The 22,693-nt window shown below is 37.1% G+C and overlaps 1 long non-coding RNA gene and 1 pseudogene across 1 annotated transcript; one reads left to right on the top strand and one right to left on the bottom strand.

Moving 5' to 3' along the window:
• Positions 1-3,824: 3,824 nt before the first annotated feature.
• Positions 3,825-9,146, bottom strand: LOC115981851. Its single transcript, XR_004089464.1, has 3 exons — positions 8,934-9,146; positions 4,856-5,855; positions 3,825-4,756 (listed from the first exon to the last, which is right to left on the bottom strand). It is a non-coding gene; the product is annotated as an uncharacterized LOC115981851 (long non-coding RNA).
• An 8,297-nt stretch (positions 9,147-17,443) lies between these two features.
• LOC115950233 lies at positions 17,444-20,294 on the top strand (annotated as a pseudogene).
• Positions 20,295-22,693: the final 2,399 nt, after the last annotated feature.

The following is a 22,693-nucleotide window of genomic DNA, read 5'->3' as shown; positions in this document are numbered from 1 at the left end:
TCCAAATGCTCTTTTGGTGTGGGATCAGGAAAATTTCTGGACTACATGGTTACTCACAAGGGAATCGAGGTCAATCTTAATCAAATCAAAGCCATTAACAGTTTACAACCACCTCGAAATCCCAAAGAGGTCTAGAAGCTTACCGAAATGACTGCTGCCTTGAACCGGTTTATTTCTCAGTCAGCGGATAGGTGTAGACCCTTCTTCCTCTTGATGAATAAGTGAAAAGGATTTGAGTAGACCGAGGAGTGTGCTTTGGCTTTCCAACAACTTAAAAAATATCTATCTCGGCCACCTATCATGTCCAGTCTTGAGGTGGATGAGGTCTTGTTTGCTTATATCGTTGTGGCCCCTCATGCTATAAGTTTAGTGTTGATACGAGTTGACAGTGGCATACAACAGCCAGTTTACTATGTGAGCAAGTCACTACATGATGCCGAGGTTCGTTATCTACCACTGGAGAAAGCCATCTTGGTGGTGGTGCATGCTACACAAAAGCTTCTCCATTACTTCCAAGCACACATAGTTGTTGTCCTAACTCAGCTTCCACTTAGGGCTATACTTCGAAGTGTTGATTACACGGGGAGGATTGCTAAATGGGGCATAGTTCTAGGGGCTTTTGACATCAAGTACATGCCTCATACCTCTGTCAAGAGCCAGGTCCTTGCGGATCTGGTGGCCAAGTTCGCTAAACCTCCATTAAAAGAAGTGACAACAACACAAAACATAGATGGAAAATCAGTTAGTACAATCTCCCTACAAGAACCTTTATTCTATAAGGTATATGTTGATGGTGTAGCAAATCAAAGGGGCTCTAGAGTGGGGCTAGTTCTGGTTTCTCCTGAACAAATCACCATTGAAAAGTCACTAAGACTGGGCTTCTCGACTACAAATAATGAGGCTGAATATGAAGCTCTGCTAGAAGGAATGTCCATGGTTCAAAGAATGGGGGGAAAGAAAGTAAAGATGTTCTCGAACTCAAGATTGGTTGTTGGCCAAGTGAAGGGCAAGCGAGAAGTAAAAGATAAGAGAATGCAAGGGTATTTAAGTCAAGTTAGGCATTTGCAATCAAGGTTTGAATCATTTAGCCTATTGCACGTCCCTAGAAGTGGAAACACACATGTTGATTCCCTAGCCACGCTTGCAACCTCCTCGGTGCAGAACTTACCTTGGGTTATCCTTATAGAAGACTTATGCAAGCCCACAAAGGTGAGCAGGAAGGTGGTTCATGTTCACCAAGTTAGAGTGGGGCCTAGCTGGATGGACCCCATAGTACTATTCTTGAAGGAGGATATCCTGCCCGAGGAGAAGTCAGAAGCTAACAAAGTACGAAGGAAGGCTCCTCGGTTTTGGTTATCCGAGGATTAGAAATTGTACAAACGCTCTTTTTTTGGGCTATATCTACTCTGCATTCACCCTTAGGCATCAGAGCTACTCCTTCAGGAGTTACATGAAGGAATTTGTGGAAACCATACAAGAGACAGATCTTTGTCTCACAAAGCCATCATTCAGGGCTATTGGTGGCCAAATATGCAGAAAAAAGAGCAAGAATATGTGAGGAAGTGTGATCAGTGACAAAGATTTGCACAAAATATACATCAACCAAAAGGAGTCCTTAACCCCCTATCCAGCCCTTGACTATTTGCTCAATGGGGCTTAGATATTGTTGGCCTTTTCCCCAAGGCAGCAGGGAATAAGAGATATTTGCTAGTCAACACGGACTACTTCACCTAGAGGGTTGAAGCTGAGCCTTTGGAAAATATTAGGAACGTGGATGCCAAGAAATTTTTTTGGAAAAATATTGTCACACGGTTCGAGGTCCCTCGTACCCTCATCTCAGACAATGGCCTTCAATTTGACAACAAATCTTTCAAGAGATACTGTTGTCACATGTCCTTTGTATGTATAGAACTACACTTCGTAGGTCAACAGGATAGACCCCCTTTTCAATGACTTATGGAGCCGAGGCTATTATTCCTTTAGAAACTGGCTTCCCAACATTAAGGACTAGCTCATTCAATTCGAGTAGTAACAATGAGTTGCTAGAAAAGAGCTTAGACTTTATTGAAGAAAGAAGAGAAAGTGCAATGGTTCAATTGGCATACTACCAACACAAACTCAAGTAAGGTTATGATGTCAATGTGAAGCTGAGGCCATTAATGCCTTGTGACTTGGTATTGAGAAAAGTTCTAGGTACTGCAAAGAACCCGGTGTAGGGAAAGCTGGGGCCCAACTAGGAGGGGCCATACCGCATCACTTCGATAGCTAGTATAGGTGCATATTTCCTCGAAGACCTAGATGAACATTTAATACCACAACCTTGGAATGTAAATAACCTAAAAATGTATTATTATTAATGAAAGTTTCCTTTGTCATATGCTCATTTATTTTGTAAATACATCGTACTTCCCACTATTATCTTTCTAAGTGTTTAAACAAAACCTTAGTTATACCTGAGTCCTTGGACCAGATGCTTTGGGGAAATTAACACTCTATGACATCTTTACAAGTGTTTAAACAGAACCTTAGTCATACCTAAGTCCTTGGACCAGATACTTTGGGCAAATTAACACTCTAGGACATCTTTCAAAGTGTTTAAACAGAACTTTAATCATGCCTGAGTCCTCAGACCAGATGCTTTAAGGGAATTAACACTTTATGACATCTTTACAAGTGTTTAAACAGAACCTTAGTCATGCCTGAGTCCTCGGACCAAATGCTTTAGGGAAATTAACACTCTAGGACATCTTTCTAAGTGTTTAAACAAAACCTTAGTCATGCCTGAGTCCTCGGACCAAATACTTTGGGAAATTAACACTCTATGACATCTTTACAAGTGTTTAAACAGAACCTTAGTCATGTCTGAGTCCTCGAACCAGATGCTTTGGGAAAATTAACACTCTAGGACATCTTTCAAAGTGTTTAAACAAAACCGTAGTCATGCCTGAGTCCTCAGAGCATATGCTTTGGGGAAATTAACACTTTGTGACATCTTTCAAAGTGTTTAAACAGAACCGTAGTCATGCTTGAGTCCTCGGACCACATGCTTTAGGGAAATTAACACTCTGTGACATCTTTCTAAGTGTTTAAACAAAACCTTAGTCATGCCTAAGTCCTCAGACCAGATGCTTTGGGAAAATTAACACTCTATGACATCTTTACAAGTGTTTAAACAGAACCTTAGTCATGCCTGAGTCTTCGGACTAGATACTTTGGGGAAATTAACACTCTAGAACATCTTTCAAAGTGTTTAAACAGAATCGTAGTCATGCTTGAGTCCTCGGATCACATGCTTTGGGGAAATTAACATTTTGTGACATCTTTCTAAGTGTTTAAACAGAACTTTAGTCATGCATGAGTCCTCGGACCAGATGCTTTGGGGAAGTTAACACTCTATGACATCTTTATAAGTGACTGATCCCTCAGATCGCATACTAGGGAAAAATTAACACCGTGATGTCTATTGGTCTTCTACTAAGTGTCAAAACAGATCTAAGGTTATGCCTAACTTCTCGAATTGGTGGCTTTGAATAAATTAAGGTCCTTAATTATTTATCCAACTGTTGGGCAGAATGAAGGATATCTCTCCCTTTTATTTTTTACAAAGTATGTATCTATCTACATTAGATTCAGGCTTCATTGTAGGAGGTTTAATTCTCAATACAAATATGTGGTAGACCTCTTTATTATTGGTACTTGGTCAAATTACTTAGATTAGTTGCAATGTGTTATTGTTAGTTTTTATTAAAGACAAAGTAGCAGCGATTCAATGCTACTTGCAATAATAATAAGATTCAAAGCATATAAAGTAAAGGTGCAAGAGATAAGAAGAAAAGCATTTTCATTAAATAAGAGGAGTACATTATATTCAGTGACAGAGTGCCACTACCAAAAAAAAAAACACTACAAGAAAATCCTAAGTGCTAAGCCTTGGCCTTGGGAGCAAGAAGGTCTTCTTTCTAGCTTGGCTGAGAGGTAGGAGCATCCTTGGCCTTAGGATCAGCTTCTTTAGTCTTGGCCTCTGCTTCCTTGTCCTTGGTAGTGTTTTTGGCTTCTGAGGAAAGCTTTTTCTCCTTACCCTTACCCTCTCCTTTGGCCACCTCAGCCCCTTAGCCTTGATCACCATCTTAGCTGGATCCCTTCAAAGCCTCAGGGAGAGGGAGAGCAGCTTGGATAGTTAGGGGCTACTTAGAGGTCTCTGGAGTAAGGGCAGAGGGAGAAGGGATGGCACCTGGGACTTCACGGGTATCTGGGTGATAATATATGCTCCTAGGCTGCCTCCAAACAAAGTCTGTAGGGACTCCTACAACACTAAGAGCCCTATCCCATGTCCCATTGCAGTAATCCCTGCATACCTCGGAAAGCTCCTCAGCGAGCCTAACTTACGTTTCTTCCACACCGAGTAGATAGGACGCTTGCTTCTTAGTCTCGGCTACTTCCTTGGCCAATTGAGCCACCTCCTTGGCCTTCTACAACTCAGCCTTGAGATCTATAACCAGCCTTTGGGTGGCCAAGTCTATCTTGGTCAAGTGCAGTTTTTGACGCTAATCCTCGGCCTGCCTCTCCACGGTCTTTAGACCCGCCTCGGCACTCAGGCGAGCCTTGTCCACTTCTTTCAACTTCTCAGACAGCTCTGCCTATTCTTGTTTTAGGCCCCCAAGGACTTCTCAACATTAGCACGGGAGAAGGCCTCAGCGTTGGCCTCATTACAGGCGTCGCAAACCCACTCCTCGACTACAAAACCTTATTGAGCAACCTACACAAAAACAACGGAAGAATCACATGAATAAAAAAGTACGGAAAGAACGAAAGTATAGCTTAGCATTTAAATTCAAGGATATGATAGATTGCTTACCATAGCGAGGTCCCTCTTCAGGGATAGGAAGAGGTCGTTCTACTTGAAGTGCCTAGAAGCCTCCATGTCTCTGGGAGGAGAAGAGGCTACTCTAGGGCTTCAGCATTGTAGCCTACATGCCCTCTTTGGAAGTCCCTGACTAAGGCATTCCAAGGGATGGCACCCCATCCACCTCCAGCCAAGGAGACCAAGTGCGTTATGGAAGGCGCACATTAGCCCTAGTTTGCTCCTCCCAACTGTCCACAGAAGTGGACCTCTTGTCCCGAGGGTCTTTGGCCACCTTTTGCTACTTGGTCCCTATCTGAGGGCCCACCTCCCCTTCTTCAAGCTCCTAAATCAGCCTTTTCTTCTTTAGATCAGGAATGGCTTTTAGTCGAGGTCGATGGGAGGTGGAGGAGAAGGAGGAGGAAGTGTGGGAGGAACTTGGGACTTGGTGGCTTCTTTCGAAGTTGACACCTTGTTCCTGGCAGCCATGAGGTCTTTTAAGCTCCTATTTCCCCGGTTCAATGCCATCTCGCCTTCCTCTTCTTCGGAGGTGCTATCTAGACGGACAATCACCAGAGTGGGGTGTGAACACCTGAATGCCTATTAGTCTCGTCCTCGACGTTCGAGATGTTGACTACAAGAGCCCCAGGATTCTCTTCTTCTTTGAAGTGGAATTTGTCTATCTCCTCCTCTAGTGATAGGTGTGAAGAGGCAATCTCCTCCTCGGGCCCTGCTGCTACCTCAAGCAGAACTCATTGAAATGGCAGCACGACTGGTGGAAGATCATCTTGGGCTACGAAATTTGGGCGTGACACGTCAATCCGAGCCAGCCGCTAGTCACCCGTTCTTATGGCATGGCCTATTTCTTGGTATATTTCTGAGATAGGCTTGAAGTCCAAAATTAAGTGGACCGCTCTCAACTGCCTATCTTTACTTACAAAGATCTCGAACCTCAGCAAGTAGTTAAGAGCTTCAATGTTGGTCAGACTAAGCCTGGGCGTTACGTGCCTCTTATCTGCAAAAGTAGCCAAGAAACAAAACATGGTTAGAAAGTTAAAATCCATTATCAAAAGAAAGCAAGATGAAAGGGAAATAATGGCATGGTCAGGGTTAAAGAATCTAAATCTCTTGCTAAGGAACCTAACTCTAAGGTATCCTCCCTGACTCTCCCTCTCGAACGGGGCAATGAAGGCCATCATGCCATGCTCCCGAAGCTATCAGATAGTCGTCTTTCATACCCTTGTTAGATTTAGGTAAAAATGATACTAGTCTGACAACGTCAGATCGGGACTTGAGATAATATCCCGCCTTTTTAAAGGAGTGGCACTCATACATATGGACCACATCATGCCAGGTGAGCCCCAAGCGCAGATGCTTATTGAGAGCATTAACACTACCTAAGACCTTAAATAGGTTGAGCGCACATTGGTGAGGGCATATCCTATGGTTGATGAGGTAATCCTGTGTTATCCTACCCATAGGGAGAGTCATTCCCCCTTCTATGAAAGTTATCATAGGGATGATGACTTCCCCATCTTCTCTGTGTGTCACTATTTGTTTTGGGGAACAATATCGCAGGGCGACTCCTTGTGGTATGTGGTATTTATCCTTAAATGCCTCAATTTTGGCAGAGGAGTCTACTAGGTGCTTAAATCTACCCATCAAGACAAGCTAAAGGGAAACAACTGAAATTGGTAAATGAAGAAATAAGAACTGGAAGGCCGAGGAGATTGGCTGAGGAGAAAAAGAAAAGTTTAAAGAAATAGAAACTTACAAGAACTAAAATGTGTATTAGTCCCTGAAACCTTTAGAAAGATTTTCAAGGATCTCTTAAAGAAATGGTGTGGGAAGTTTAGTAACTTAAAGAGCTTTGTGAGTTTGAGTGCTTGGGATCTCTGGAGAGCTTGAAGACCTGTGAAATGAGGCAAATGATTTCTCCAAATGCTTTATATAGAGGGCAAGATTAAGTGGGAGTTATCCTGCTCAAAACCCAAGGAGAAATGTTAGCCATTGGATTAGCGTCTCACCATTGGATCTGGGGAACATAGCGCCGCCTGGAGCAATTAATGACACCTCACAGGCTTCGAAGCGTCAATAGCAATTATGGGGTGTGCAAAACGGCACTCCCACATGTGCAAATCAAAGGGCAAAATAATATTAGCACATGAAAAATCAAAACCCCACTTTTCTCCTTGGATGAGAGGGAAAAAACTAGAGTTTTGAGAGGCTATTGTAGGGTTAAAGGCCCAAATGGTATATTGGGCCTTAGGCCTTGGCCGAGAGTATAGTGATCCAAGAACAAATGAATGGTGTTGGATGGATCAAGCTTGGAATCTAATGAGTAAGATGCGAACGGAAAGGTGGTCCAAGGAGAAATGTCTCCTCAGATAGGTTAAGCACGGCTCAAATGTGTATCCTAAAGGTTCAGGGTAACCTTCTAGGAGGCTCCAATGTTAGGGACATATATCTCGAGTGTACTAGAGGGCTGGGAGCTCAGAAATATCTAAAGGAAAGTTGCTACCACCGCATCAAATTCTCTGCAACTAACTTTCTGGCTGCATTAATATGGAAAAAGCCCCTGAACAGTACTGCCTTGGCTATCCCAACTCATAGAGAACTTGAGGGGGTATCCGATGGGACAAGCACTCAAGTAGTGGCTTAGATAACCAACAAGTGTAGAACCAAGATCGTTCAAAGGAGACTATATAACATGAGAAACCCTCCATGAAGAGGGGATTGGAAAAAAAGAAGGAAATAGTGTAGCAATTAGGAATTAAACTTGTAATAGAGCTTCAAGAGCAATTTATAGGAACCAGTCTCCTCGGACATTGCCAATGATATTTTTCCTTAGTGTAAATTTTTTATCTTCCTTTCTTTATCATCAAGATTCGTTTATTTGCTGCTTAATTCATTAAAGCCCAGTTTTCCAACCCATTCTCTACAAAATTATTATTTTGGGCTTTTTAGGCCTAAGTCCATATACCTTTTGGGCTAGGAGTTCAAACCAGGTCCTTACACCTTTTAAGCCATCTCAGAAACCATTTAGTCCACAAAAAGGGTGAGCAAGGTTACTCATGAATCCAGATTGCTAACCCTAAAGTGAACCACTAATGTTGTAGAAGATTTACAAAAAAGGTAACTTTGATATGTAGATAATTACTAAAATATTGATACCCTCTAAGGTATATTTACATTTACATTTAAATTTATTTTATATGCTTTGAGATGTTGGACTTGGTTGGTGTTAGTGGTAAATATTTCTTCATTTTATATGCTCATTATGCATCTTTCATTATATTAAAAGAAAATACAAAACCATTTTTAACATTTAATGAGGAAAACCCACATTGAATTTATAGTTTTTATTTTTTGCATTGGAGCATAAAACTGCTCAATATAATTCAATGAAAATCAAAATAACTTTTATTAAGAATTGTGGCGACAAAACATAGATAAAAATTATGTGATATTTTACACCAGTCATGTTTTTCAATAGAAAATATCTAATCTCTGAACATATTACAATCTCAAAATCTAAATATCAGTCTAATGGTACTACAACATGGTAAAAAAAACACCAATACCCAGAATCATACAGTCCCAACGAAGAAATTTCAAATCCTACAGTTAATTCAAACTCCTGATTTGTTTTGCATATAGTAATGAGGAAGTACTTGTTCATCAAACTATGTTTCATTGTCAGTTGTACCTATGCCCATTTGTCACCAAGCAACCTCATGGGGCTCAACCCTTGGTTTTGAAATATCAATGGAGATTAAATTGATAAGTCTAGTTGCATGATCCAATTTGGGTGGTGGGACAGCAGGGAATATATACTTCAGTAAGAAGATGCTTAAGAATTAGGAAAAAATCTACCAATCCATCTTAAAACTGCGCATATAATCAAACTAAATCTGTTGAGTTTTAAATATATACTCACTCAGCTATTTTATCAAACAATTGGCATGCATCTAACAAAAGCAACAAGTTGTAAAGAGAGAGAGAAGCAGGTAGTTTTCTAGGGAATGACTCAAAGGCAAGAGAGAAAAAAAGTAATTAATGAATAAGAAGTAGAGAAGAAAATAAAAGATACCTTGAGCTTTGGGAAGGTAGGAAGTAGTGAAGCACAGTTGCGAGAAGTACGTAGATTGCCATTGATGGTGGAAGGACAGACATGGAGAGCTATATACATCCTAGAAAGAAATGTTACACCGGTTCACTATCTACGTTGTAAACGGAACGCTTTGGTTGAAAGAGAGAGGGAGAAATATTAGTTTGATATGGCACAGGAGGCCAGCCAATTGAATGGTTGAGGCACAAATGAATTGTACCAAGTGCATCAACGGTTTTGTCAATTTATCAATATTTAATTATATTTTTAAAAAGAGAGAAAATATAAAGAAAAGGGAGAGAGAAAAAAAATGATATGGCCGTTAACATGGCTCAACCGGAGGAGAAATTATAGAGTCCTCTGGTGGACTATGTCATTTGTCCACTATTCCACTAAAAAACTTTCACTTATTTAAAATTGTTGAGTCAGTAATTAATTTATGTTTTAAAAAATATTCTAACTAACAATTTTAAACATGTGGAAGTTTTTTAGTGAAATGATGGACCACATCACTTGTCCACCATGTGGATTTTATAATTTCTCCAACTGGGGCGTAGCAATAATAAATGCTACGTTTCAACTTTTAGATATATAAATGGATTGATTAGCTCATCTTTGGATTTTTTAGTGGAACACAAATCTTTTATAAATTTATGATATTTGTTTGTTTCCAAACAAATTTTATCGGTAAGTCTTAACAAATCATGAATACATATTTTTGAAAATGAAAATTCACGTTTATGAGCATAATGTAGTTTGTCATCTCGACTTCAAAATTTCATTAAATTCAATTTTTTTAAATTGTGCCAATGGCTAGTAAGCACTAGAAAATAAATAGCTTAACAATTTCTTAAAGTGCATGTGGTTATACTAACTCTTCCGATTTCTATTGTAACTATGGAACTAGTATGTTTCAATCATAATATTGTTTTTCACAGCAAAATGAAACATAATATTTTGATAAAGTATTTTTTTTTTATTAGACGGAAAATTGATACAAAATTTATCGCAAAAACAATATCGTAAATAAAACTAAGAGTTCCATTTTGAAAGATCTTATATGATTTGAGTTGAAATCTATTAAGAAAATTTTATTAAGTATCTTTAACTTTCTTAATGCTGAATGTTAAGTTATGTTTTTACATAACGTTTGTATTATTTTTTTATTTTATTTTATTTTATTTTTTTTGAGAAACAAACACACACACACAAGGGAGAGGGAAAGAGGTTCTAACACAAAAGCACATCACAACTTCACTCAAAAGTCATGGTAACTTTTAAGGGGCATAACGTTTATAGTTGGCTGTATTTTATGACAAATGTTGTAATTTCATTAATTATCCTAGTATTTTGTGAGATTTATTGCAATGAGTTTAGTCTTAAGTTGGTGAAGATTTTTTCAAGAAAGTGGAATTCATGACTAAATCGCATCTAGCTCGGGACTGTAGCACTTGCCAAATATCATGTGAGGAGCACATGTTGAAGTTCAAAAGTCAAGATATCTCGCAAGTATCTCACTCTTAGGCCAACTCGTGAGTAACCTGTGAGACACTCTGAACAGCTGGATTTTAAGTGTGGCGTTTCCTCTCATTACCCACAAAATTGTAAGGAGGCTATTAGAAAGAAAAACCTAGAGGGTTGAGGTTTTCACAAAACCCACCTTTTAAAGAGAGCTACTCATCGTTAAGTGAGAATTTATTTGTAGTCTTTTCTCCTTCCCCTCTCCCATTGTTACACCTTAAGAGGAGATTTTACCCAAACACAACCCACACACAATCTAAGAGTTGAGAGTGTTTTGGAGCTTAGGAAGCATTGGTACTTTGCCAAATTAAGCCAGTAAGGCTTGGCAGTATTGCGGGATCCGGGAAGTTAGTGAAGACAAAACTCCAAGAAATCCGTTGGTAGCTGGAGCTTGGAGGGCTCAAGTACTTGCGTGGATTAGGCTTAAAGGGTCTCTTTCATTATCCTTGTACTCTAACTTATTTACTAGTGGATAATTTTGGCTTGGAGGGCCATGGAGAAATTTTTACGCCTAGTTCTTCAATTTTCCTCTTCAATAACACATCACGTATTATCTTAGGTTTGATGTTCTTTTCTTTGCTGCCCTTTTCATTATTGCCTTGCACATATATGTTTATCCACGCAATTGTTGAGTGCTTCAATTAATTAATTTTTTAATCACATATAGTCCGCATTAAGTATGTTAAACTTAAAACTAATTAAGTCGTAATTAAAATTTGGGAGTCTTAATTAGCTCTAGCATTTAGATTATCGATCTTTCACTAAAAAAATTGTTTTATTTTTTATATTAATTTAGTTTTGAATTTTAGTATAATTTTTAAATAGTGAAAACAAATTCATTCATGTTTCGGCTTCCTAGTAGCAAGCAACTCCTGGTTCCAAAGGTGCATATGGAGGCGAAAAAGACAAAAGTTATAACGTGTGAAGAGGTGTAGTTGAATAAAATGGAAATAAGAAGGGGGATACAGCTGCATCTCATTTCGTATGTTGAATCTCAATTCTTCTGTGTAGGACCACTTTTGAAGAAAACAGATAAATGCTTGATGCTTGAGTCTTGACACAAGTTAAATAACTAAATCAAAAAGTTAACAACTCTATTTATTATGAGCAATGACTTTGGAATTAGAAGAAGATAAACAACGCTATCTATGAGCAGTGACTTTGAAATTAGAAGAAACAATTGTTTTACATTTGTTCACATCTGCTATTTTACACTATTTGAAATCCAAAGCGATAGTTACAAAGTTTAATAGTCGACTATTATACTATGCAGTAACCATTCTATATAAGATGTAAAAGTTAATAGGGTTAAAAAATTAACTTTTTAACCTTTTACTTTTTAACTTATTAACTTTTATATCTCACAGAAAGATAGTAATTGCATGGTACTGAATTCAAATATATATCACACACATTTCCATAATTGATGCGAGAATATTTACATCTTAAATTATCCACATTTTAAAACATAAATATAAATGCAAAAGAAAATATGTGAATTAGTGAATATGTAAGAATCAAAATGCTTCGTAAATTGAAAACAAGAAGGTGGATACAATTGCATCTCATTTTCTATGTTAAATCTCAATTCTTCCATGTAGGACCACTTTTGAAGAAAACAGATAACTAATTGGTACTTTTTTTCTTTTTTTTTAAGAAAGAAATAATTGGCACTTGACATAACTAAATCAAAAGGTTAACAACACTATTTCTGATTGAGTAATGACTTTGGAATTTGAAAACTATTGTTTCACACTTGTTCACATATACTATTTTATACAAACTAACATCAAGAGCAATATTTAGTACTATTATACTATGTAAGAATGAGATGTAAAAGTTAATAGAGTAAAAAAAATTTAACCTTTTATTTTTTTTACCTTATTAACTTTTATATTTCACATAAAGATAGTGATTGCATGATATCGGATATAAATCCATTTCACACACGTCTCCACAATTGATGCGAGAATGTTTACATTTTAAAAATTTTCACACTTTAATGCATAAATGTGGATGTAAAAGAAAAGATATGAAATAGTGAATATGTGAGAATAAACCTTTGTAATTTACTATTTCTTTCCCTTTTTTATTTTTCTTTTTTATTTTTTTATTTTTGGCTACAACTACTATTTTCCTCAGCTTACTAAATCTGAAATGGAGGTTTTGGGATTTATTAGGTTAATATTATTCTACTGTTGGGAAGAAGAAAAACCTATGGTTTGAATAAAAATATGTTCACAGAAGAATAAGTGGGCAATACCTTCTTTCAGGTGGAGTTTTTATTGGTTTGTTATGCCACGTGTATAAGACCTGATCATTATAGTATGTTAGGGATGGATAATCTACTTGCGCAACAATTTTCACAAAAATTAAATTTGCAAGCTTTTAGTGACATCACTTTTTTATTTATTAAAAAAGCAACTTACAATCCCTTTTTAAAAATTTTTTTTTTAAGGAAAACTTACAATCCCATGTAATTATGAAATATTGTATAAAAAAAAAAATTGCGTCTCTAAACTTATTGCCTTCTTGGTTAACAGATATCATAAATTTAGCTACATGAAACTTATAAAACAAACATGTTACTAACAAATAAATTAAAAACAAAAACAAAAACAAAACAAACAATTTAAGCATTCATTTATGAAAAATTCTACATGGCATTAGGTTGATTAAATCCACCCACTACTTCATTACATTTTTTAGCAAAATTTTTAATAGAGCATTTTCCTTTTTCCTTTTCCTTTTCATTATGCCTGTCTTAAAGCACTCACAGCAGTGGTGCTATATTGCTATATTTGAGCTCCTCAAACACCAAAATCATGCTCCAGTAGTGGAGCTAAATCTTTTTTTTTTTTTTAGTTTCATTGCTATAGTGCACATCTATATATAGATGTGCACTGTTCATAAGAGCTAAACAAAAAAAATATTATTTTACTCCCGGATGGATTAAAATAATAAAATTTGGTTCTCTCTCTCTCAGTCACTCTGTGCCTCTCTCTCTCTCAGTCACTCCAGAAGCTCTCTCAATCACTCTCTGTTGCTGCCATGCCGATCAGCACTTTTTTTTTCTTGCTGTGGGCTGTAGTGTGGTGATGGTTGTGATTGTGTGGGTAAATCGGCATCAATGGGTGGCTGGGTTCATCAGTGGGTGGCTGGGCTATGGGTCTCTCAGTCACTCTGTGGTGCTCTCTCTCTCAGTCACTCCGTATCGCCACCACACCGATCAACACTTTTTTTTTTCCTGTTGTGGGTTGCGGTGTGGTGATGGTTGTGGTTGTGTGGGTAGATCGGCGTCGGTGGGTGGCTGGGTTCATCAGTGGGTGGCTGGGTGGGTTTGTGGGTAGATCGATGTGTTCGTGGTGGTGGCTCGGGTAGGTTTCGTGGTGGTGGGTGTGGGTGTTGCCTGGTGGGTCTGGTATATCGGTGTGTCCATGGTGGTGGCTCGGCTTGGTTGATTTTTTTTTCCTTTGTTGTGGGCTGTGGTGGTGGTTGTGGTTGTGTGTGTGTGGCTATGATGTACGTGTGTAGTGAATATATTATTTTATTGTAGTGAGATGAATTATTTTATTGTAGTAGATATATTATTTTATTATGATGTTTATATTATTTTATTGTGTTAAAAGCTAAAATAGATCCATTGCTGCAGCATATATATAGGTAAAATAGATAAAATAACTTTTGGTGTAGCTAAAAAGCTAAATTTTTAGCTCTACTGCTGTGGATGCTCTTAGAACAACAATTCCTCTTGTTGTTGTAAGCTATTCATGTATTCCTATTGATTGAACCCAATTCACTCTGGCAGTCATGGATTTTGTTTTGCCTCACCTCCTTTTCTTACTAATTATGTTACCAATTATCTCTATTGCTCAAAATAATGGTAATGTTACCATTGGAAACTCTCTCATAGCCACTGACAACAGCACTCCATGGCTATCACTGTATGTCCCAGCCACCACCAAAAAAAAAAAGTAGAAAAAGTCAGATTTTTATGAGTCTCACTTGCTCCAGCCTACCCCACCCTTCCCCACTACTCATTTTTCACTCTTATCTCTTTATCTCTTTGACTAGCCAAAGCTCCTCACCTCACCTTTCTTTCTTTTTCTTATTTTTCATTTTCTATCTAACACTCCTCTCCACTGCCTCACACTCTCCCACTGGTACCTCCATGCCACCATCTCCACCATCATTTTTCCGGCAATGTCACCGGAAAATCCTTAGGAACCTTTAAGCACATTCACATCTTTTATTTGAGATAAATATTTCTAATCTTTTTGGTGGGTTTATATGCTTTTACTTGAGGTTCTTTAGCCTAAGTTTTGATAATAATATTCATGTGATTTATGAGCATTGGAAGTGATATTTATGGGAGAAAATAGGCAAATGCCCCTTTAAAAAAAAAAAATCCAGCATTTTACTCCATTTCCCAAACTAATTAGGGAAATACCCCTCTTTTGAAACTCGATTTTCTCAAAATCAAGTTATAAAAAAAAAATTCTAGAGCCCTATAGTGGCGTTTTTAAAGAGCCTATAGCGACGTTTTAAGCACCTACAATGGCGTTTTGTAACTCGATCTCCATGAAGTCGAGTTATATGCAATTTTTTTTCTTTTTTTTACCTATAACTCGACTTCATGGAGATCGAGTTACAAAACGTCACTATAGGTCCTTAAACCGTCGCTATAGGCTCCTTAAAAACGTCATTATAGGGTTTAACTCGATTTTGAGAAAATCGAGTTTCAAAAGAGGGGCATTTCTCTAATTAGTTTGGGAAAGAGGGCAAAATGTTGGATTGTTTTTTTAAAAAGGGCAAAGGCCAATTTTTTCCGATATTTATGTGTTTATATGTATGGGTTTTGTATTGATGGAATTATTTGATGAGTGGGTTTATGGTTTGTGCTAATAGTGGCTATCTAAGGTTTATTTGTGATGGAAATTTAGGATTTTGAGTTATAACATGTAACATGTGATGGTTGGTAAATCTAATTTTTCCATTGTTATTGGGTTTATTTGGAGTTAGTTGAAGTTCTAAATTTCTTGTCTTGGAGGATATTTTGATTTTGGTTTCATGGGTCTCTTATTGATGTAGTGTAAATTTTATGGAAACTAGTCATAATGTGGGAGATGATATTAAATGGGTTAACTTTATAATTGGAGTTTATGCCTTGTGAATCAATTTGTTGAGAAACTTTGGAAGTAGAATTTATTATTATTGATGAGGTTAAATACTAGACTTGCCTAATTAAGTGTTTATTTGGCAATTCCTAAATTGGAGCTAGATACAATTTTAAGCTTTATGCTTATTGTGTTAGGTTTGCTTGATATTGTTGAGGTTCTAGTTAATCTCCTTAGGAGCTTGGAGAATTAGGCTTTTTGTGGGTTGCAAGGTAAGTAGTTTTTTAACGGGATTTTTAGAAAATAACCATGTTGTATGAATGTTGTTTTTGGGTTAGACACACTTTTGGAAACTACTTATGGAAACTATATTTTCCTAAAAACTATTGTGTCGTAACCTTAATATATATATATATATATATGATTATATATGAAAATGCATCATATTTGTTATTGCATTTGGGGAAATGCATGAATTGTTGATATGGAAAAATGAGCATCTTTTATTTAATCTCTTATAAGGAAATCTTGGATTTTATGGTATATTAAAAAATTTAAAGATGCTTATCTTGTCTAGTTATGTGGGAAATTGTTTGAAAATCTTTTGACAAGAATGAAGTTGAAAACCTTACAAACTTTGTGGAAATTAAATTATTTAAGGTTTTTCTAAAACTACCTAGTTATAAACTATATATTTGAAAGGAAATGTATACTTGTGAGCTTTATGGGTTTTTAACACCATGCCATGCGTGATTTCTCGATGATCACCCGATTTGGTTTTCGTAGTCTGTGTGACAATGGAATCAACTCTAGGTCAGTGTCCTTTTACTTTGGATGACGCATTCTTCCCTGCTGCCCATGGAGGGAAGAGGTTCCTTGATTGTGTGTGGATGAGGCTGCTACCCATGGAGCCAAGAGACCACATGCAAGAGAGGTCCTATTTGATGCGCTCTCTCTGCTACTCATGGGGAAAGAGAAAAACCTTAAGGGTATGAGTGAGGCTGCTGTCCATGGGACCAAAAGTCTACATACCAGAGAGGACAATATCATGCCAGTTGTGAATGGGTGGATCACCTGACCGGTCTATGTGGTAGTGTGGTATATTTGTGATAATTTACCTTACGTTAGATATTATGGCTTTGGAAGTTATATTGTTGGTGCTCACAGATTCTAGTATATAGTTTCAAGATATTTACTTTGAGAAACTGTGTTTCATTATTTAATCATTCTTGTCATATTATTATTATTAAAGATGAAACTTGCATTTCCCCCACCTCCATTAATTATGTTACTTACTAGACCTTAGCTCATCCCACCCTCTAACAGTTTTTCAGAGTAACTAGCTATACCTTGGATATAAAGCTTACTTCGTTGGTGATGATTGAAGTGCTATGGTACCTATAAAAAAAAAATGATTGAAGTGCTATTTTAAATTTGGAGACTTTTGTGGTAAATGGTTGGTGACTCAATTTTGCTATGTTCAACGAGGCTTTAATTAATTCTATTGGAGGTTGGTCACTTGAGGTTTGTTAGCCATAGACGTGGTAGGCCTAGACTAGATATTAAGATTCCTTATTCTTGATAAGATTGTGACTTTGTGTAATTCAAGAGTTTTGTATTATATATTCATGTATTATGTGGAGGCACATGATTTTTAGCTATTGTTCATAAATGTGTTATAGAGCTTTGACTTGTAATGTGGAGATTTTAGTATGGTTATATATTCTTATCTTGTGGAAAATAAAGGAAAATAAAGATCTCCTATAGTTTGTTTTGCCAAAAAGGAAAAATCTACAGGTACCCTTGGGATGTATTTATCATGCTTTGGACCCTTTTTGGTTTGGGGCGTGATAATCACCTTCAGGTGATATTGCCTTTGGATTTAACCAACTCAACCAGACAGGTCTCTTCCTGCTTTCCATTTGGTTTGCCAAAGTACCAGATAAAACCATAGTTTGGTATGCTAGACTAGATAACCCTGCACCTAGGGGATCAAAAGTGGAGCTAACTGCTGACCATGAGCTAGTACTTACTGGTCCTTAACGGGATGAGTTATAGAGATCTAACAGAATTATTGGTACTGTAGCCAATGTGTTATGAGCAACACAGGCAACTTTGTGCGTCAATATAGCAACTTTAATAAGATATGGGATAGCTTCAACAATCCCACAGATAAGTTGTTGCCTTCACAAAATATGGATATTGGAGGGGTGCTTTCTTCTCGACAATCAGAGACACACTTTTCCAAAGGAAGGTTCCAACTACGGTTGATTCATGATGGAAATCTTGTGCTCAATACCATAAACCTGCCCACGAATAATCCTAGTGAAGCTTATTATACAAGTGGTACTAGTGATTCTGTTACATCAAATCCTGGTAAACAACCGGTCTTCAACCAGTCAGGCGATGTTTACATTCTAAGAGATAACAACCAAAAACTTTCTCTAAGACAGGTAAAGCTAGAGTCAACTGCTGAATTCTATTTTAGAGCCACTCTCAACTTTGATGGAGTTTTCTCGCTATATTCTTACCCAAAGAATTCCAATGCCAATGGAAGCTGGACTCCGATCTGGTCTGTGCCAGATAATATCTGTGTTGAAAATATTGTATTGACGGGTAGTGGCACTTTTGGGTATAACAGTATCTGCACTCTTGGATCAGATCAACGGCCAATCTGTACATGCCCCAAGGGATACTCCTTACTTGACCCAAATGACCAGTATGGCAGCTGCAAGCCAGACTTCATTCAAGGCTGTGAAGAAGACAAGCTAAGTCCTGGAAAAGATCTATAATCATTTCAAGTGCTAACAAATACATATTGGCCAAACTCAGACTGTCAAAGTTCAACACCTAAAAGCAAGAAGAAGAACCAGCTGCAAGCATCAGGGAGGAAGATCTAAAACAGGGGTTATACGACAGAAAATGACCCTGTACATATGATAAAGCTGCATGTCGTTTTGTTACTTTAATTATTTTCTTAGTGTTCACACGTGCTATAATCAGCTGTAACTATCTCTTACACGTGTTCCTTATAATACGCACAATTAGTTAGAGCTTAAGCAAGTTAGTTAGCTTAGTTTTTCTTGTATAAATACGATCTTGATGTACAGAATTATTTTAAGCTAATACAATCAGATATTTCTTGTTCTGTTGCTCTCTGTTTTCTTCTTTCTCTGAGAGTATCTGATTCTTTTACAGACTATGCATTCTTGAAGCCGTATACTGAAGATCAATGCAGCAAGTCTTGCAAGGAAGATTGCATGTGTGCTGTTGCCGTTTTTAGAGATGGAGATTGTTATTTCAAGAAGAAGCTACCTCTCTCTAATGGGAGAGTGGACAACAGCATTATTGGCGGGAAGGCTTTTATGAAAATCAGAAACAATACTTCCATCACACTTCCGAATCATTGCTTGCCAATTCTAGAAACAAAGAAGAATCATGACAATTTGATCCTCTTGTGGTCAGTGCTTTTCGCTGGGTCTTTGTTTGTTAACATTATATTGATCGTTGCAATTTGTGTGGGTGTTTTCTTCATTTACCATAAGAAGCCCAAAAGACCTTCAAGAAATTTTAATGCTATGGAGGTGAATTTGCGATATTTTACTTACCAAGAACTTGTAGAAGCAACAGGTGGTTTCAAGGAAGAATTGGGAAAGGGAGCTTTTGGTGTTGTTTACAAAGGAACTATAGAAATGGGTTCTACTGTCCCTGTGGCAGTTAAGAAGTTAAATAGTTCATTTCAAGATTATGAGAGAGAGTTCAAGACTGAAGTGAATGTGATTGGTCAAACACATCACAAGAATCTTGTTCGTTTACATGGATTTTGTGATGAGGGACTACACCGATTACTGGTATATGAGTTCTTGAGCAACGGCACTTGGGCAAGTTTTATTTTCGGAGACTTGAAACCTAGATGGAATCAAAGAATCCAAATCGCAGTTGGGATTGCGAGAGCCCTCTGGTACTTACATGAAGAATGCAGCAACCAAATTATCCATTGTGATATAAAACCTCAAAACATACTTCTTGACAACTATCACAATGTGCGAATTTCTGACTTTGGATTAGCAAAACTTTTGAGAATGAACCAAAGCAAAACTCATACTAACATTAGAGGAACGAAAGGGTATGTTGCACCCGAATGGTTTAGGAACATGCCAATCACACCCAAAGTCAATGTTTATAGCTATGGTGTCATACTACTAGAGATAATTTGCTGCCGTAGAAGCGTAGATATGGAGACAATTGAGGAAGAAAAAGCAATTTTGACTGATTGGGCTTATGACTGCTATAGGGAAGGAGCACTAGATGCTCTAGTTGAATATAATGTGGAGGAATTGGATGACAAAGAGAAGCTGGAGAGGTATGTGATGGTTGCCATTTGGTGTATTCAAGAATATCCATCTCTTAGACCTACAATGAGGAGGGTTACGCAGATGCTTGAAGGTGTTGTTGAAGTTCTTGTTCCACCTTGCCCGTTTCTGTTTAGTAGGACAGGTTAATCCAGCATTAAAGATTTACAATTACTATGTCTGTCTTAGTCTTTGCTCATATTGCAATATGCCATCAGATCATTTGGTTGTAGTTAAATATGTTTTTTGGTCTGTTTTATAACGATCTTTGTTATATTGGTTAATGTACTCTTGGGTGGATGAGGGCCGTAAAGATAGATGTAGCTGTAGAAGCTTGTTATGTTAATAAATAAAATTCCTACAGATTTTTATTTATTTTTTATTTTAACTATAAAGCATAGATTTGCTAAACAGTGTCGTCTTTTTTTTTTCTTTTTTTTCTGAGTTTCTATGATTTCGCTGTTTCTTGTCTTGCGAGTTTGTGTTTTTCCTTTTCACTGTGTTCTTTCTATTTCTTTTATGTGTTTGTGCGTACAGGAAATTTATCTGCTAATCAAACACCATAAGAAATAGACTGGGCAATGAAACAGGGACGGCTAAGATGGTTTTGTTGAAGTATGTGCATTTCAAACACTTAAACTATGCTTGTGTCCCACATTGGTTAGAGATGAGTTTTTATATATGTTTATAAACCATAGCACCACTTAAGTGTTAGTTTGAAAGATAATGGGCTAAGGGTTAGAGTTGGACTTGGGTTGAGTTTAGGCTTGTCTTTATCTCTCTTGTTCATCATTCCTTTTCTATTCGTTTGCCCTTTAGTCCATTTTGGTTCAAGTGGTGCAGCCCATCAGCCCTCAGATCAGTTAGCTTATAAACCCTACAACTCACACTATTCAATACTCATATTTTTCTCATCTTCTCTAGCCATATCTCTCTCTTTGCTGCACAGAAATTTCAGCTTCAATTTTTTTAAGGAAAGGAAAGGCAAATTAAGGTTGTTCTTAGTTCTTTTTACTTGAATATGTGATCAACTTGAAGAAATCACTATAGTCTAATCTTGGGGGGTTGTTCAGTCAAGAGAGTCATTTACACTGAGTTTTACTCCGAGTGGCACGAATCAACCTTTAAAGACAACGCATTTTGCATGATTTTATAGTTTATGAGATCTTTCTAAGTCTATCTATTTATTTCTGTCATTGCTAATTTTTTAGGGTTTGTATTGTTGAATCAAAACTTGTTTATTTAGCCATATTTTCCAACAATTTTAAAAGTTGATTTTTGTGTTTTAAAAATGAAGAAACAAGTTGTTGATTCTCTTAAGGTCATTTTAGAAATTACAAAGCTTGAGACTTTTGATGGAAATAATTTTAAATATTGGAAAGAAAGGGTTTTGCCCATCTCGAAATTTACCGAAATTTACCAGGTTCTTTATGAGCCTAAAAACCCGAAGAAGATCCTAAAAATATAGCAAAGTGGGAAAAAAACAAATAAATTGTGTGTTTATACTATTAAGTGTGATTTATCTAACAAGATGTTTGATAATTATTGTCATTTTACTTGTGCTAAAGATTTATGGGATGAACTTAATGGTCGTTATGGGTTTGAGGATAAGGGTGCTAAAAAATTTGCTACGGCTAAATTTATGTCTTTTCAAACGGTTGAGGAAAAAAGTGTTTCTAGTCAAATTGAAGATTTTCAAAAATTAGTATCCGAACTAGCTAAAGAGTGTGATGTTTTACCCGAGAGGTTTGTGGCTCATGGCCTAGTGTTTTAGTTGCCGGACTCTTGGAAAGAGTATAAACACCGGTATAGCCACCATAGAACCTATTTGAATCTTCAACAAACTATCGTTGATATTCAAATTGAAGAAACAAATAGGATGTCGGAAAAGGTTTCTAGAATTAAGGAATTTAATTCCAAGGCTAATGTTGTAAAGGGAGGACCCTCTAGACTTTCACAACATAATAAGAAACATGATTTCAAGAGAAAAGGAAAATTTCATAATAAAAATGGCCCAAATCCTCAAATCCAAAAGAAAAAGGGTAATTTTTTTATTTTTGGCAAGGAAGGTCATTATGCGGCAACATGTAGGGCAAGGGGCAACTTCAACAATAATAAGAACAATAACAAAGGCTCTACTTCAAATAAGGCAAATGTGGTGCAAACTGAAGAGATCATTGCGGCCGTGGTGTGTGAGACACACTTGGTGACAAAAGTGAAGGGATGGGTAGTTGACTCGGCTTGCACAAGACACATTGGTTGGGGACAATAGGTCCAAGCCGGTGAGTGGTAAAGGGAAGGTACTCTTGAAGCTAACTTTCAGTAAAACTCTTTCACTCAATAATGTCCTTCATGTACCTCACTTTCAACACAATCTCATTTTGGTACATTTGCTTGGTAAGGCCAGTATTAAAGTTTTATTTGATGATGACATAGTTATTTTAACTAAGAATGAAGTCTTTGTTGGTAAGGGCTATGATGATGAAGCTCTCTTTGTACTTAATGTTGATTAAGTTATTAATGAAAAAGGTTCATCTTCTTATGCTTACTTAGTTGATTCCATTGATGTTTGGCATGGTAGACTTGAACATGTTAATCTTGGCTATATTAAGAAAATGAAAGAATGTGGAATTATTAACTCACTAAGTGAAGCTAATATGGACAAATGTGATATTTGTGCCGAAATTAAAATCACCAAGAAACCTTGTAAATCCATAACAAGAGAAACCGAGCTTCTTGGATTGGTACATAG

This window comes from Quercus lobata, chromosome 1 (genome assembly GCF_001633185.2).
Source record: "Quercus lobata isolate SW786 chromosome 1, ValleyOak3.0 Primary Assembly, whole genome shotgun sequence".
Classification (NCBI taxonomy): Eukaryota; Viridiplantae; Streptophyta; class Magnoliopsida; order Fagales; family Fagaceae; genus Quercus; species Quercus lobata.
This window is presented reverse-complemented; position numbering and strand designations above follow the sequence as displayed.